General features: G+C 47.7%; 1 long non-coding RNA gene across 3 annotated transcripts in view; it reads right to left on the bottom strand.

Moving 5' to 3' along the window:
• Positions 1-3,865: 3,865 nt before the first annotated feature.
• LOC140422766 (uncharacterized) overlaps positions 3,866-15,126 on the bottom strand; it is a 43,571-nt gene continuing 32,310 nt past the window's right edge. For all 3 annotated transcript variants that reach the window (XR_011947590.1, XR_011947591.1, XR_011947589.1), the window contains exons 2-3: positions 4,952-5,140; positions 3,866-4,069 (exon numbers count right to left, since the gene is read on the bottom strand). This is a non-coding gene — a long non-coding RNA (uncharacterized lncRNA). The remainder of the gene's footprint in view (positions 4,070-4,951; positions 5,141-15,126) is intronic.

Raw genomic sequence — 15,126 nt, 5'->3', positions numbered from 1 at the left:
AGTATTTATGGGAGGTGCTGAGGAGGTTTGGGTTCGGGGAGGGGTTTGTCAGTTGGGTTAAACTCCTCTATGGGGCCCCAGTGGCAAGTGTAGTCACAAATCAGCAGAGATCGGAGTATTTTCGGTTACACAGGGGAACAAGGCAGGGGTGCCCTCTGTCCCCATTACTGTTCGCGCTGGCAATTGAACCACTGGCAATAGCGTTGATAGACTCTCGGAAATGGAGGGGGGTGGTTAGAGGAACACCGAGTGTCACTCTACGCAGATGACCTACTGCTGTATGTGGCGGATCCTGTGGAGAGGATGACAGAGGTTATGCAGATATTGAGGGAGTTTGGAGATTTTTCGGGAATAGGCTTAATATGGGGAAGAGTGAGCTTTTCGTAGTACACCCCGGGGATCAGGGAAGAGGGATAGACGGCCTGCCGTTAAGGAGAGCGGAAAGGGGTTTCCGATATTTGGGGATTCAGGTAGCCAGGAGCTGGGGAACTTTACACAAACTCAATCTGACGCGGCTGGTGGAGCAGATGGAGGAGGATTTCAAGAGGTGGGATATGCTGCCGCTCTCACTGGCGGGCAGAGTGCAGGCGGTCACGATGATGGTCCACCCGAGGTTTCTTTTTGTGTTTCAATGTCTAATCTCCCCATTTTGATCACTAAGGCCTTTTTTAAGAAAATAGATAGGAGTGTTATGAGTTTTGTGTGGGCAGGGAAGACCCCGAGGGTAAGGAGGGGGTTCCTGCAGCGCAGCAGGGACAGAGGGGGACTGGCGTTGCCGAATCTGGACGATTATTACTGGGCCGCCAATGTGGCGATGGTTCGCAAGTGGATGAGGGAGGGAGAGGGGGCGGCGTGGAAGAGGCTGGATATGGCGTCCTGTAAAGGAACGAGCCGAAAGGCGCTGGTGACGGCACCGCTACCGCTCTCCCCGAAAAGGTATACCGCAAACCCAGTGGTGGCGGCAACCTTAAGGATCTGGGGGCAATGGAGGCGACATAGGGGTGTGACGGGTGCCTCGGTGTGGTCCCCGATCAGGAATAACCACAGGTTTGTCCCAGGAAGGATGGACGTAGGGTTCCAGACCTGGCATCGGGCAGGAATTAGGAGATTGAGAGATTTGTTTATTGACGGGACTTTTGCGAGCCTGGGAGCGCTGGAGGAAAAGTATGGGTTCCCCCCCGGGGAACATGCAAGATACATGCAAGTGAGGGCATTTACGAGGCAACAGGTGAGGGAATTTCCGCTGCTCCCGACACAGGGGATCCAGGATAGAGTGATCTCGGGGGTATGGGTCGGGGAGGGCAAAGTGTCCGAAATATATCAGGAGATGAGAGACGAGGGGGAGGCGCTGGTAGAGGAGCTGAAGGGAAAATGGGCAGAAGAGCTGGGGGAGGAGATTGAGGAGGGGCTGTGGGCTGATGCCCTAAGTAGGGTAAATTCCGCTTCCTCGTGTGCCAGGCTTAGCCTGATACAATTCAAGGTTCTACGCAGAGCACACATGACGGGAGCGAGGCTGAGCAGGTTCTTCGGGATGGAGGACAGGCGCGGGAGATGCTTGGGAAGCCCGGCGAACAGCACACACATGTTTTGGTCGTGTCCGGCACTGGATGAGTACTGAAGGGGAGTGGCAAGAGTGATTTCAAAGGTGGTGAAGGTCCGGGTCAAGCCAGGTTGGGGGTTAGCTATATTTGGGGTAGCGGATGAGCCGGGAGTGCAGGAGGCGAAAGAGGCCGATATTCTGGCCTTTGCGTCCCTGGTAGCCCGGCGAAGGATCTTACTCATGTGGAGGGCTGGACAAAAGATATGGCAGGGTTCATAAAACTGGAACAGATGAAGTTTGCGTTGAGAGGATCGGTTCAGGGGTTCTCCAGGCGGTGGCAACCGTTCCTTGACTATCTCGTGGCACGTTAAGGGAAAATAGATCGTCAGCAGCAGCAGCCCAGAGTGGGGGGGGGGAGGAGAGAATGAAGGGGGGGGGCAACCTGTTTTGTTCTGGTTGGGGTGGAGGGGGGGGGAGCACTATTTTTTGTTACTTTGTTAGTTCACTATTTTATTTAAATAATGTTATCTATTAGTTATTGTGTTATCTTTTTTGATTAATTTGTAAGGTGGAAAATTGTGTTTGAAAACTTTAATAAAATGTATTTTTAAAAAAAATTATTACTGGGAGATGAGTCGGATTTGAATAAGGAGAAACACATTACCATTCTTTGCCCCTCTCTGATGGTTTGGTGAAATAAGAAATTCACTTTCAATTGCAGAATTTGTGAAAGATCTGACAAAGGTGCTATTTATCAGGAAGTTGTATTATACTTACCTTAAAGTTGAGACCAGGGATTGGGAATTTCAACTCTTGTCGGACATTAGAGCTTCTACTCATGTGTAGACCAAGAGCAGATGTATAGGATTAGGTTGCGTTTTTACCTTCTTTGAACCCACTATGGCTGTACGTAAAGAAAAGACGGGTGCAAAAACCTAGGTCAGGTGATTGGATATGGAGTGCCATTCCTGATGTGTTGGGTGTTCTGGATCACATACAGGTCACCAACACTTGAAGTAGTGCAACACTATTTTATTAAAAGGTTAACTATTTAAGCATACTTGAACTGTGGGTAAATACGATACTAGCTTTAATTAAAGACCTTTGCCTTGTCCTAACCAGTCGATGCACTCAACACATGGTGAATGTCTGTGTTGCAGGGTGTGAGCTCTGTGCTCCTAGCTAGCTGCTACTCGAATGAGCGGGAACTCTGATGTCCTCGGTCTGTATAGTGCGTGTGCTCTCACTGGTGATATGTCTGTTGATTTGTCCCACTGTGTGTCCATCAGTGTGTGTCTGCACTATGATATACTGGTGTATATTATGACAATTCCTGGCAAGTGTGCCAGATGGGGGTCAAGGAGAGGCCCCAAAGTGGAGAGGGGCAGGGAAAAGTCCCAAAGGAAGATTCCCAGGGAGGGAGGAAGGGAAAGGGACAAATCCCAGTTCAATGCAAAAAGAGAGAAGCAGTGAGACAGGCTCCAGACAGGAAAAGGCTGTGGGGCGCAGACTTTCAGTAAGGAAGGCAGCCGAAGGATTGGGGCCATTGAGGCAATGATACTCCTTTGAAGCAGCCTTGTTCCACTCTGCTTAGCCGAAGATTTGTAGTTGTGCTTGGATGCATACTCCAGAAATCCAGGGGAACGGAATCTCATCTGACAAAACTGAAACCCTGCGAGTTGGACTGTTGTCCATATCTGACCATTGGAAAGAGCTCAGGAGAAGCCTCGAAGCTCCAAGAAGGCAGCAGAAGGTTGGTGATTCCATGCTGTGGGACGTTGGGCCAAAGATACCCCTTTTGAAAAATAAAAACGTAGAAATCGAAAAGAGAAAGCGAGTAATTCAGAAATGGTAACTTTTCAAATGTGTCATTGTTGATTACAAAAATGTAACAAACCGCAGCGTCACCTCATTTCAGTAAACTTGACATTTTAAATGTTCTTATTTAAGTCAATGGTCCAAATGCCAAAGCAGGTGGCAGAAAGGTTATGAAAAAAAGCAGTTTTCTTATGGTCGCAAAAGTTTTTGAAATGCATTTCTTTGCACGCAATACAAGTTAAAGTCCTACTATCAGAATGCTGCAGCACTGATGTAAATGTTTATGAATGGGGCAATTATTGAACAAAGTAGTCTCTGTGAAAACATCTATTCATTAAACTGACAGCTGAGCTCACTGCTAAAGTTAACCATTATCTTCATAACTGCATCTGGGTAATAAATCTCAAACATAAAAACCAGGAGGCTCCACTTATAGTTAAACAAATGTCACCATGACATTGATCCTCTCCCTGTGTTCTCCTTTGGAAAAGACAAATATTTGATGAATTATGAAAGTTGCATCAGCAGTATTTTATTTTCAGATAACAAAAGAGTTTGAAAGTTTAAAATTCCTGTGAATCTTCATGGACTTCCAAGATCGAAATTAATTGCAATGAAGACTGATTATGCATTTGCATGTTCCCCTCGCTCCTTTTCATGACTGCAATAATATACTGATCTGCTTCTTATTTGCCCATTATGATGCGGATCCTGGAAGACAAAGGACATGGGGTCAGCTGTTAGGTAGGACAAGGCTGTGGGACATGACCCACTTAAGATAGGACATCTGGAGAAAGTTGCATCGGACTCTCATTTCTTCGGTGCATACCAAACTCCATGTCAGGCACAGCTTGCCTTCTCCTTTATTCAAAGGATGTGTGGACCCACATCTCGGGTATGCCCCTGCCCATATTCTGGCATTTCCTTCGGTTATGGCCTTGTTTGTTCTTAGGGACACAAATGACATAATTGTCATGATATCCACATCAGCATATCATGGTGCAATCACACACACACTGATGGACAGGTAGTTGGACCAACCAACACACACACAACATCGCAGCCAATCACCAGTGAGAGCACACGCACTATAAAACAAGAAACACCACAGTTCCCGCTCATTCTACCAGGAGATAGCTCAGAGCACAGAGCTCACAGCGTGCCACTGAGACATAGACCATATACTGAGTGCCTCACCAAGATAGTGATAGGGCTGGGTCCACAGGTTAGCTGGTGAAGCACGAACCTCAGCCAGCAGTTATTAGTTGTCATTGTTTAAGACAATAAAACAGAGTTGTACCATCTATAGCCTGTTGGACCATTTGTGCATCGGAACACCCAACACGACAATAATGAGACGTTGGCAAGCCATTTTTATGAGGGGTGTTGGGAGAGGGGGGGGTTCCAGCTGGTGGAATATGTGGGTAAGGCGCCTGGCTAAAGAGGGCAGGGCATGTGTTGAGTGTTCCTGGAGGCTGGGTTCTGAGGGGCATGCTGGTATGTGGAGTATTACTAGCATATAAGGGTTTGGGGGAAGCTGTCAGTGGCCAAGGATGGGAGTAATGCCAGGGTCACACAGGTGTGTTTACTCACCTGAGCTGCTCAAAGGAGTATGTTCATCTTCCTGCACTGCATACGAGTCCTCTTGGTGAGGCTGCCAGCACTCACTGCATCCCACCTCATCCCAGGCTTGATTCATTACAGCTGGCTGGTGTCTCCACCCCACCGTGGGGAAGTGGGTATCCCTCCTCTCCTCAAAGGCATCCAACATCCTGTGGCTGTCTGCATCAAGGAACACACAGAGGTTTGAGGATATTCCTGGAGAGAAAACTGGTCTTTTAGCAGCCATCGTCTTGGCTGGAATGAGAGTCTGGGGTGAGTGGATTGATTAAAAGCTGCTCCAGTTTAATGAGAGGAGGAGTTGGGTGGGAGGTGGGGGCTGGGACATGGAAAGAAACCCTGCGGAGGGTGAACACATCCTCATCATGTGCGACGGTAAACCTCGTCCAATTTAAGGTGGTACATAGGGCCCACACGACGGTTGCAAGGATGAGCCAGTTCTTTGCAGGGACGGATAGGTGTGCAGGGTGGCCCGCAAATCACCTCCACATGTTCTGGGCTTGTCAGAGGTCAAGGGGGTTGTGGCAGGGGTTCTCAGGTGTGATGTCCGAGATTATGGGTGTGGGGGTGGCCCCGAGGCTGGAAGTGGAAATATTCAGTGTGTCTGTGAAACCGGGTGTCTAGATGGCGAGAGAGGCCGACGTGTTGGCCTTTGCCTCCCTGATAGCCCGGAGACGGATCTTCTTGTGCTGGCAGGATTCGGAACCTCTGAAGGCAGAGGTACGGGTGAGTGGCCTGGCAGAATTGCTTCGTTTGGACAAGACCAAGTTCGCTCTGTGGGGTTCACCCAGAGGTGGAAACCGTCAATTGATTTTGTCAAGGTAAATTGAGGGGTCAGCGGGATGGGAGGGTGGGTGGTGGGGCTGGGAGGGGAGATAAGGGGAAAAAATTAGGAAGGCGGGGTGTTTTGGGGTGTCTGTGCATGTGAGGGCCGGTTTTTCTGTTCATGTTGATGTTTTGTCTTCTGATATTTTCATGTATATGCTTTTAAAATGTTTTTAATAAAAATGATGAGGAGAATATTCTGAGGTGGGACAGAGCGAAGCGAGACTGCGAATGGGAAGGGGAATTGTGTCCAGATTTATCAGGACATTGGTGCAGAGCTGATGAATTCAACAGGGCCAAGGCTGTGTTGTATGGACGGAAGATTTGTTTTGAGGTGTTGTACCCAGTGAGACTTTGGGTTACATTCCATGGTTGGGAGTGTTGTGTTATGCTTCTTCATGTAGCATAAGCTGCTTCCTTGATGTATACTCTGACAAAGGAAGATTCAGACTTGGAGATAGGTTTAACACATTTAATAAACAGTTAACAATTCTCCTACTTGAGTTCGACTCTCCTGCTGATCTTGCTATAGTAGCTCAATCTAACTAACCAGTCTGCTCTAATCCATGTGGTGGGTGTGCTGCTTCCTGATCTGCCCCTGTCTCTCTGAGTGTCGCCTATGGAAAGAGAAAGAGCATGCGTGTCCTGTCCTTTTATATGCGTAGCCCCCTTGTGGTAGTGTCACCTCTGAGTGTGTCCTGACTGCCCATTGGTCGTGTCCTATCTTACTGACCCATTGGTTGAAAGTCTGTGTGCCATGATGTCTCTGGTGCTCCCTCTAGTGTTTATTCAAGTCTTAGTGTATTTGCATTAACCCCTTGTGTATTTACAGTGTCCTAGTGTATCTACATTAACCCCCTGTGTATTTACAGTGATGCATATCACCACAAGAGAGTACTACTTTGAGACACCAGAAGAAGCAAACGACTTTATAAGGGACCACAACTCGGGGAGAACTGGGAATCGGTGTGAGATGGATGAGTTAAGTCCGCAGAAGTTGGGTGTTATGACTATTTTGTGTTGCCGGGGGGTGGAAATTTTGGGGGGAGTTGGAAGTCTGTAAGGGGGGTGATTTAACGCCCCCCCCCCCCCCGCCTTTTATTTTTGAGGAGGTGATTTGTGCATTTGAGTGCTTTCTTTTTCATGTAAGGAATGCATATGATGGGGCCCTTTCGGTAGGGCTGTTCGTTAGGTCAATATTCAGGGGGTAAGTGGCTGGTTGTACAGGCTAAGGAGGGACTGGGGGAGGAGGGGTGCGCAAGGGGGCCTTCGGGTGGGAGTTGTCATGCTAGCAAGCAATACTAGTGAATGGAGGTGAGGTGGGGGAGCAGGTGGCGAGTGGTGGTCAGGTGGGGGGGACGATGGGTGACAGGTGAGAGTGGTAATTGAGACATGGCAGAGATGGAGGTTGAGCATGGTCATGGGCAGAGAGGGGTGCCATCTTGGATGGGCCCAATTCAGGGCAGGATTAAGTGAGGCAGAACTGGTGGGGGAGGATGGCAGACGGTAAAGGGGAGTGGAGGCATAAGCCTTCAGTACGAGTCGTGACGAGGAATGTCCGGGGGCTAAATGGGCCGGTCAAGAGATTCCGGGTATTTGCGCACCTGAGGGCTTTGGAAGTGGAGGTGATCTTTCTGCAGCCGATGCATCTCCGGGTAAAGGATCAGGTTATGTTGAGAAGGGATGGGTGGGACAAGTATTTCACTTGGGTTTGACTCGAAGCCGAGGGGGGTGGCTATTTTGTTGAACAAGAGGACGAGGTTTCTGGGGCTAAGGAAGTGCGGGACCTGGGGGGGAAGGTATGTGATAGAATGGTGTGTTGGAGGGGACGCTGGTGGTGCTAGCCAACTTATATGCATCTAATTGGGACGGTGCTGGGTATGTAAAGGAGTTATTGGGAGTGATCCAGGACTTGGATCGCACCAACTGATTATGGGTGGAGATTTTATTTGTGTGATGGAGCCAAAGGTGGACAGGTCGAGTCCCAGGTCAACGGGAAAGTAGCATTGAGTATCATAGAATTTACAGTGCAGAAGGAGGCCATTCGGCCCATCGAGTCTGCACCGGCTCTTGGAAAGAGCACCCTACCCAAGGTCCACACCTCCACCCTATCCTCATAACCCAGTAACCCCAACCAACACTAAGGACAATTTTGGACACTATGGACAATTTAGCATGGCCAATCCACATAACCTGCACATCTTTGGACTGTGGGAGGAAACCGGAGCACCCGGAGGAAATCCACGCACACACGGGAGAATGTGTAGATGCCACACAGACAGTGACTCAAGCCGGGAATCGAACCTGGGACCAGGAGCTGTGAAGCAATTGTGCTATCCACAATGCTACCGTGCTGCCCTTGTCAAGGATGGCGAAGGAGTTGGGAAGGTTTATGGAATGGATGGGAATGGTCAATCCGTGGAGGTTCAGGAACCTGGGGCGGTGGGATGGGGGGGGGGGGGGGGGGGAGGGGGAGTACTGCTTCTTCTCGGCACTCTATAAGGTGTACACTAGAATTGATTTATCTGTGTTGAGTTGGGCAGTGGTGTTGGGGGGGGTGGGGGGGTGGTGGTGATGGCGTGTGCAGGAATTGTGATTTTGGATCATACATACATACATACATAGATACATAGGAGCAGGGGAGGCCTTTTGGCCCTTCGAGCCTGCTCCTCCATTCATCATGATCATGGCTGATCATCCAACTCAATAGCCTAATCCTGCTTTCTTCCCAAAGCCTTTGACCCCATTCTCCCCAAGTGTTATATCCAGCCATCTCATGAATATATTCAAAGTTTTAGCATCAACTACTGAATTCCACAGGCTCACCACTCTTTGTGTGAAGAAATGTCTCCTCATCTCTGTCCGAAATGGTTTACCCTGAATCCTCAGACTGTGACCCCTGGTTCTGGACACACCCACCAACAGGAACATCTTCCCTGCATCTACCCGGTCTAGTCCTGTTAAAATTTTCTAAGTCTCCATGAGATCCACCCTCATTCTTCGGAACTCCAGCGAGAACAATCCCAACCTACTCAATCTCTCCTCATATGACAGTCCCGCCATCCCTGGAATCAGTCTGGTAAACCTTCGCTGCACTCCCTCGAGAGCAAGAACATCCTTCCTCAGAGAAGGAGACCAAAACTGCACACAATATCCTAGGTGTGGCCTCACCAAGGCCCTGTATAATTGCTGCAACACATCCCTGCTTCTATATTCGAAACCTCTCGCAATGAAGGCCAACATACCATTAGCCTTCTTTACCGCCTGCTGCACTTGCATGCTTACCTTCAGCAACTGGTGCACAAGGACACCCAGGTCCCACTGTACACTCCCCTCTCCCAATTTATAACTATTCAAGTAGTAATCTGCCTTCCTGTTTTTGCTTTCAAAGTGAATAACCTCACACTTATCCAAATTACACTGCATCTGCCATTGATTTGCCACTCGTGGCACCTGTCCAGATCATGCTATAGGATCCCTGCATCCTCATCACAATTCACCCTCCCACCTAACTTGGTATCATCTGCAAACTTTGAGATATTTCTTTTGTTCCCTCATCCAAATCATTAATATATATTGTGAATAGCTGGGATCCCAGCACCGATCCCTGTGGCACCCCAATAGTTACCACCTGCCAATTTGAAAAGGACCCATTAATCCCTACTCTTTGTTTCCTCTCTGCCAACCAGTTTTCTATCCACCTCAATACATTTCCCCCAATCCCATGTGCTTTAATTTTGCACAATAATCTCTTTTGCGGGACGTTGTCAAACGCCTTCTGAAAGTCCAAATATACCACATCGATTGGCTCCCCCTTGTCAACTGTACTGGTTACATCTTCAAAAAATTCCAACAGATTTGTCAAGCATGATTTTCCCTTCATAAATCCATGCTGACTCTGACTGATCTTGCCATTGCTTTCTAAATGTTCCGCTATAAAGTCCTTGATAATTGATTCAAGCATTTTCCCCACTACCAATGTTAGGCTTACTGGTCTATAATTCCCTGCTTTCTATCTCCCTCCCTTTTTGAATATCGGAGTGACAGAAACACCTGCATTCACCTGACGAAGGAGCAGTGCTCCGAAAGCTAGTGATTCGAAACAAACCTGTTGGACTTTAACCTGGTGTTGTAAGACTTCTTAGTTTTGTAGGTAGTAGTGGTCGTTGGTTTGGAAGGTGCTGCTAAGGAGTTCCTGCAGTGCACCTTGTGGATGGTACGCACTGTTGCCACTGGGTGTCGGTGGTGGAGGGAGTGAATGTGGTCCAAATGATTCCATCTGGAGGGGATTCCCCTCCGCTCTGAGTGGCCTCGCAATTCAGCTGCCATGGTTATTGAACTGAATCTGTGCCTCTGTTGAGCCTCACAGTCCCCAGCCTGTCTCAGCAGCATTACTACTGGTCCATGCAGCATTGGGGCCTCACCCGCATCCTTAATTGGATTGCAAGGGTAGAGGCGGCCAATTAGAGACCACCCCCCAGAGGATTGCACCACTGGTCTTGCAGCTGATAAGTGGGGCTTGCGACCCCCATTTGATCCTGACATCCGGGTCTGAAGCCTGTGGGAAAATTCAGACCCAACTGTCTGAAAACTCTGTGAAAAGAATGCTTCACTTCCACCAATATGAGCTGATCTAACAGGTGCTGCACTTCATCCAGCCAAGAGTAACCTACCCTGAGGGTATTGACAAGTAAAACCAGCAATCTCACATCCACAGTGCCACAACTTAACCAACAGCTGCCTGTAAACGAGGCCTATGGCAACTCAGTAAGTGTTTCAGGAAACTCCGAGGAATCCTTGTAGAGGAAATGTTTCTATACTCAGGAGATTGTTGTCACAGAAAGTTGTTAAAACAGAGTACATTGCAAATTTTAATGAAAAGTTGGATAAGTATTTGAAGCAGAGTGAGATACAGGACCATGGGGAGAGAACAGGGACAGAGGAATTTGTTTTGGATTGCTCTGACAAAAAGCTGGCAATGCCATTGTGGGGTGAATGCCCTCCTATAGTCTATACAACTCAAAGTTTGTATTGACTTTATCCCGTAATTCCTTCTTCGGTTTGTTCTGTATATCTGTAACTGCTTGCTGCAATTGATAACAGTGGCAATGCCTTTTGTTTTCATTAATCCACTCAACTGTTGTGTATGCAGTTCAACAGTTGACTGCATTCATTTTTCAAAGTTAAATAATTACAATTTGTGCACAGCAATCGTCCACAGAAAGCAATAAGATGAATGACCATTTATGTGTTTCTGGTTTTGTTCTGCTTGATAGAGAAATGTTGGCCAGGATACAGAGAACTCACTGTTCTTTTTTGACTAATGTCAAAGAATCTGTGATGTTCATTTAATCAGGTAGCTAAGGTCGCAGTTTAGGATCTTATCCAAAGGATAGGACACTGAGACCTGCTCTGATATGTCAGTTTAAACTATGATCTCATGTGCACAGGGGCTGTTTAGCACAGGGCTAAATCGCTGGCTTTGAAAGTAGACCCAGGCAGGCCAGCAGCTTTCAATTCCCGTACCAGCCTCCCCGAACAGGTGCAGAATGTGGCGACTAGGGGCTTTTCACAGTAACTTCATTTGAAGCCTATTTGTGACAATAAGCGATTTTCATTTTCATTTCATTTCATGTGCCTGTATGAGGCTTGACATAATTTGTGGAATTTATTTAACCAGGTGAAAAATGTAAGAGAAAATTAGCATGCACAATAAAGATCAGGAAACCTTTTTATTGATAACCTAATGACAAAAAGGTAGCAATTATATGCACCATGTAATTTAATATCAACCCAAATAGAGAAATTAAATTCAGTCACTTTAAATGGAGAAGATTCCAGAATACATACAATATGGGGAGGCGTAGTGGTATTGTCAGTGTATGAGTAATTCAGAAGCCCAGGATATTGAATGGGTTCCAATCCCGTGGTGGAATTTCAATTCTATTAATAAATCTGGAATTAAAACAAACTAGTCCCGGTAATAGTTGTTGATCGTCATAAAAACTGGTTCACTAATGTTTTAGGGAAGGAAATCTGCCATCCATATTTGGCCTGGTCTTCATGTGACTCCAAACTCTCAGCAATGTGGTTGATTCTTAACTGCCTTCTGAAATGACCTAGCAAGCCACCACTCAGTTATCTCAAACCATAACAAAGCCTACAAAAAGGAGTGAAACTGGGCAGATCACCCGGCATTGACCTCGGCACCGGAAGCAACAATAGGAAACCAAGCCCATGCAATGAGCCAGTCACCACCAACACAATTCCTGGGGCTGTGTCCTGTCGCACCAACAGGACAAACCCAGAAGAGGTGGCGGCGGCATAGGAAGAAGTTTTCAACATCGACTCTGCAACCCATGAGGTCTCACGGCATTAGGTCAAACATGGGCCAAGAATCCTCCTGCTGGTTACCGTATGCCCCCCACAGCTGATGAATCAGTATTCCTCCATGTTGAGGGAGCATTGTGGGAGGGCTGGCCGATAACGTGGCAATGCCATTGCAACGGCGTGTGAAGCGGTTATGCCATTTCCGAGGGACAGACCATGGCTGACCGGCGTCAAACCGGCCCCGGCCCCAATTTGGGCGTTGGAGCCAATTCTCCCCCACGATCACTGATTACGCTATCAGTGTCAGGCAACGGAGAATCCAGCCCCTTATATAGTAGAACTCCATACATTGACCTCTGGGTCAGTGTGAGTTGATGTTCCTCATCACCTCTTGAAGAGTTTGATCCTTCCTGGTCTCTTCTTGGATCTCACGTAGTTTTGTATCTGATACTGGTAGTGGTGTGGAAATAAGATTGATGTGCAGATCTACATCTTCAGCAATGTCGCTACTAATATTTTGTATCAGCGCTCTCGATAATGGATCTGCTAAGAACAAATATTTGCTTGACGTTTAGATGAGATTGAAGTCAAGCCCATACAATGAGCAATGTAACTTCATCATGAACCTCTGAATACACAGAGACATTCTTCCTGATGTTAATCAAAAGACGGTGATCTGTCTCAACTGTGAAAGTTGGAAGCCCATACAGGTAGCCTAAACTAAACCCAGACATTCTTTTTCGATTCGAGCGTATCTCTGCTCTGTTGTAGTCATGGATCGTGATGCATATGCGACTGGTTTCTAATTGTCATGCTCAAGTTACAGAAGAAGTGTTCCTAGTCTATCTTTTGACACATCTGTTGACACTTTAATCTGCTTAGATGGGTTAAAAAATGTGAGAACTGGCGTGGTGATCAGTGAAGTCATGAGCTTCTTCCACTCTTGCTCATGTTGCTCAGTCCAAGTGAAATCTGTTGTCTTGTGCAGGAGATCACATAGTTATGTTGTTTTTGCTGACATGTTTGGAATGAATTTTCCTATATAATTGATCATACCCATCACTCATAAGATGGCTTTTTGTCATGTTGTGTTGGCATATTGACAATTGTTTGGATTTTGTCCTTGTCAGGTTCAATGCTGTGCAATGAGAGCACGTCACCTAGAAATGTGACCTCAGTTAGCTTGTGAGCCTGACAAATCTTAACTGTCTGTTCCAAAGATAGCTCCGATTCCCTCAGCAACCGTTCCCTCAGCTTATTTTCATTCACATCAAACAGAATTTGGTTCCGATTCATGGAAGACTCCACCGCAGAACGATTACAGGTTTTAACTTTAAATCAGTGATGAAAGGATCTATGGACTCTTCTGTCTTCTGTAAACGTGATTTAAACACATAGCGTTCATAAATTTCACTCTTTCTGTGAATGCAATGTTCATCAAATCTTCAAATTTCTTTGTTAAAATTTTTATTATCTTCATCGTCTGCAAATTTAAACGTATTAAACATAGCAATTGCTTTGGGCCCTGCCACTATCAGAAGCATCGCTACCTTACATGAATCTGTTTGATCTCCCAAATTTACTGCAATAAATCTGGTGCACATGAGGTGCTTGCCATTAAATGGAGAGGGTTATTCAACTCCTCAGTGTCCATGACACCAGGCCCGCATGACGTCTTGCTGGCGAGGGCAGGGTGTGGGGGGACTCCCGGGTGGTTGCTGCTTTTGACTTTAACCTCGCTAATGAGATTAAAATGAATGCAAATTAAGTGTGATCAGATTCTCGCCCTATCTGGGCAAGATCCTGATCACATTATCAGGTGCGGATTGGAAGAATGGCAAACTGGTTGGCAAACCCGGCACAAATCAGGGGCGGGATTCTCCGATATCGGCACGATGTCCGCTGACCGGCGGCAAAAACGGCGCGAATCAGTCCGACATCGCGCCGCCCCAAAGGTGCGGAATTCTCCGCATCTTGAGGGGCCGAGCCCTCACCTTGAGGGGCTAGGCCCGCGCCGGACTGATTTCCGCCCCGCCAGCTGGCGGGAAAGGCCTTTGGTGCCCCGCCAGCTGGCGCGGAAATGACTTTGCCGGGTGACGCATGCGCGGGAGCGCCAGCGGCCGCTCACGGCATCCCCGCGCATGCGCAGTGGAGGGGGTCGCTTCCGCCATGGTGGAGACCATGGCGAAGGCGGAAGGAAAAGAGTGCCCATACGGCACAGGCCCGCCCGCGGATCGGTGGGCCCTGATCGTGGGCCAGGCCACCGTGGGGGCACCCACCGGGGCCAGATCGCCCCGCGCCCCCCCCCATCCCCCCAAAGACCCTGGAGCCCACCCACACCGCCTTGTCCCACCGTCCCAAAGGTGGTTCAATCCACGCCGGCTAGTGTGGGTTGACAGCGGCGGGACTTCGGCCCATTGCAGACCGGAGAATCGCCGGGGGATTCCCGCCGACCGTGGCAGCGCGATTCCCGCCATGTCGCGAATTCTCCGCCCCTGGCGATTCTCCACCCCCTGTTTCTGGCCTTTCCCGCTATTCACCCGATGTAACGGGATCAGCACTGGGTGCAAGGCAGTGGGAAAATCGCGCCCTCTATTTGTGATCGAGCTAACAATGAGAATGACTTTTGTTTCAAGTGCCTGGAAAAATTAATGCAATCCTACAAAATTCATCATTTCCAACTTTTTGAAGCTGAAAGTGGTAGAATTCTAGGATATGACCAGAGGGGATTTTTAATTGCGTGAAAAATTACTGATCTAGAAGCAAATGCTATCAACGTTTCATTGCACTTTACCAATCAATACAAAATACTCCAATCTAGGTGTTTTACTTTGCATTCATAAGCAAACAATTGCAGAATTTGTTTCCATGCAGAAACAAGTCCATTGTCTAGTTTCTATCCATTTGATGAAGATCCAAATCTTAAATCCAGAGAATACATTCTTTAATTACTTAAATAATTGCATAAAAGGCAGTGAATTCTATCAGCTTCC

The sequence above is a fragment of the Scyliorhinus torazame genome, chromosome 5 (genome assembly GCF_047496885.1).
Source record: "Scyliorhinus torazame isolate Kashiwa2021f chromosome 5, sScyTor2.1, whole genome shotgun sequence".
NCBI lineage: Eukaryota > Metazoa > Chordata > Chondrichthyes > Carcharhiniformes > Scyliorhinidae > Scyliorhinus > Scyliorhinus torazame.
This window is presented reverse-complemented; position numbering and strand designations above follow the sequence as displayed.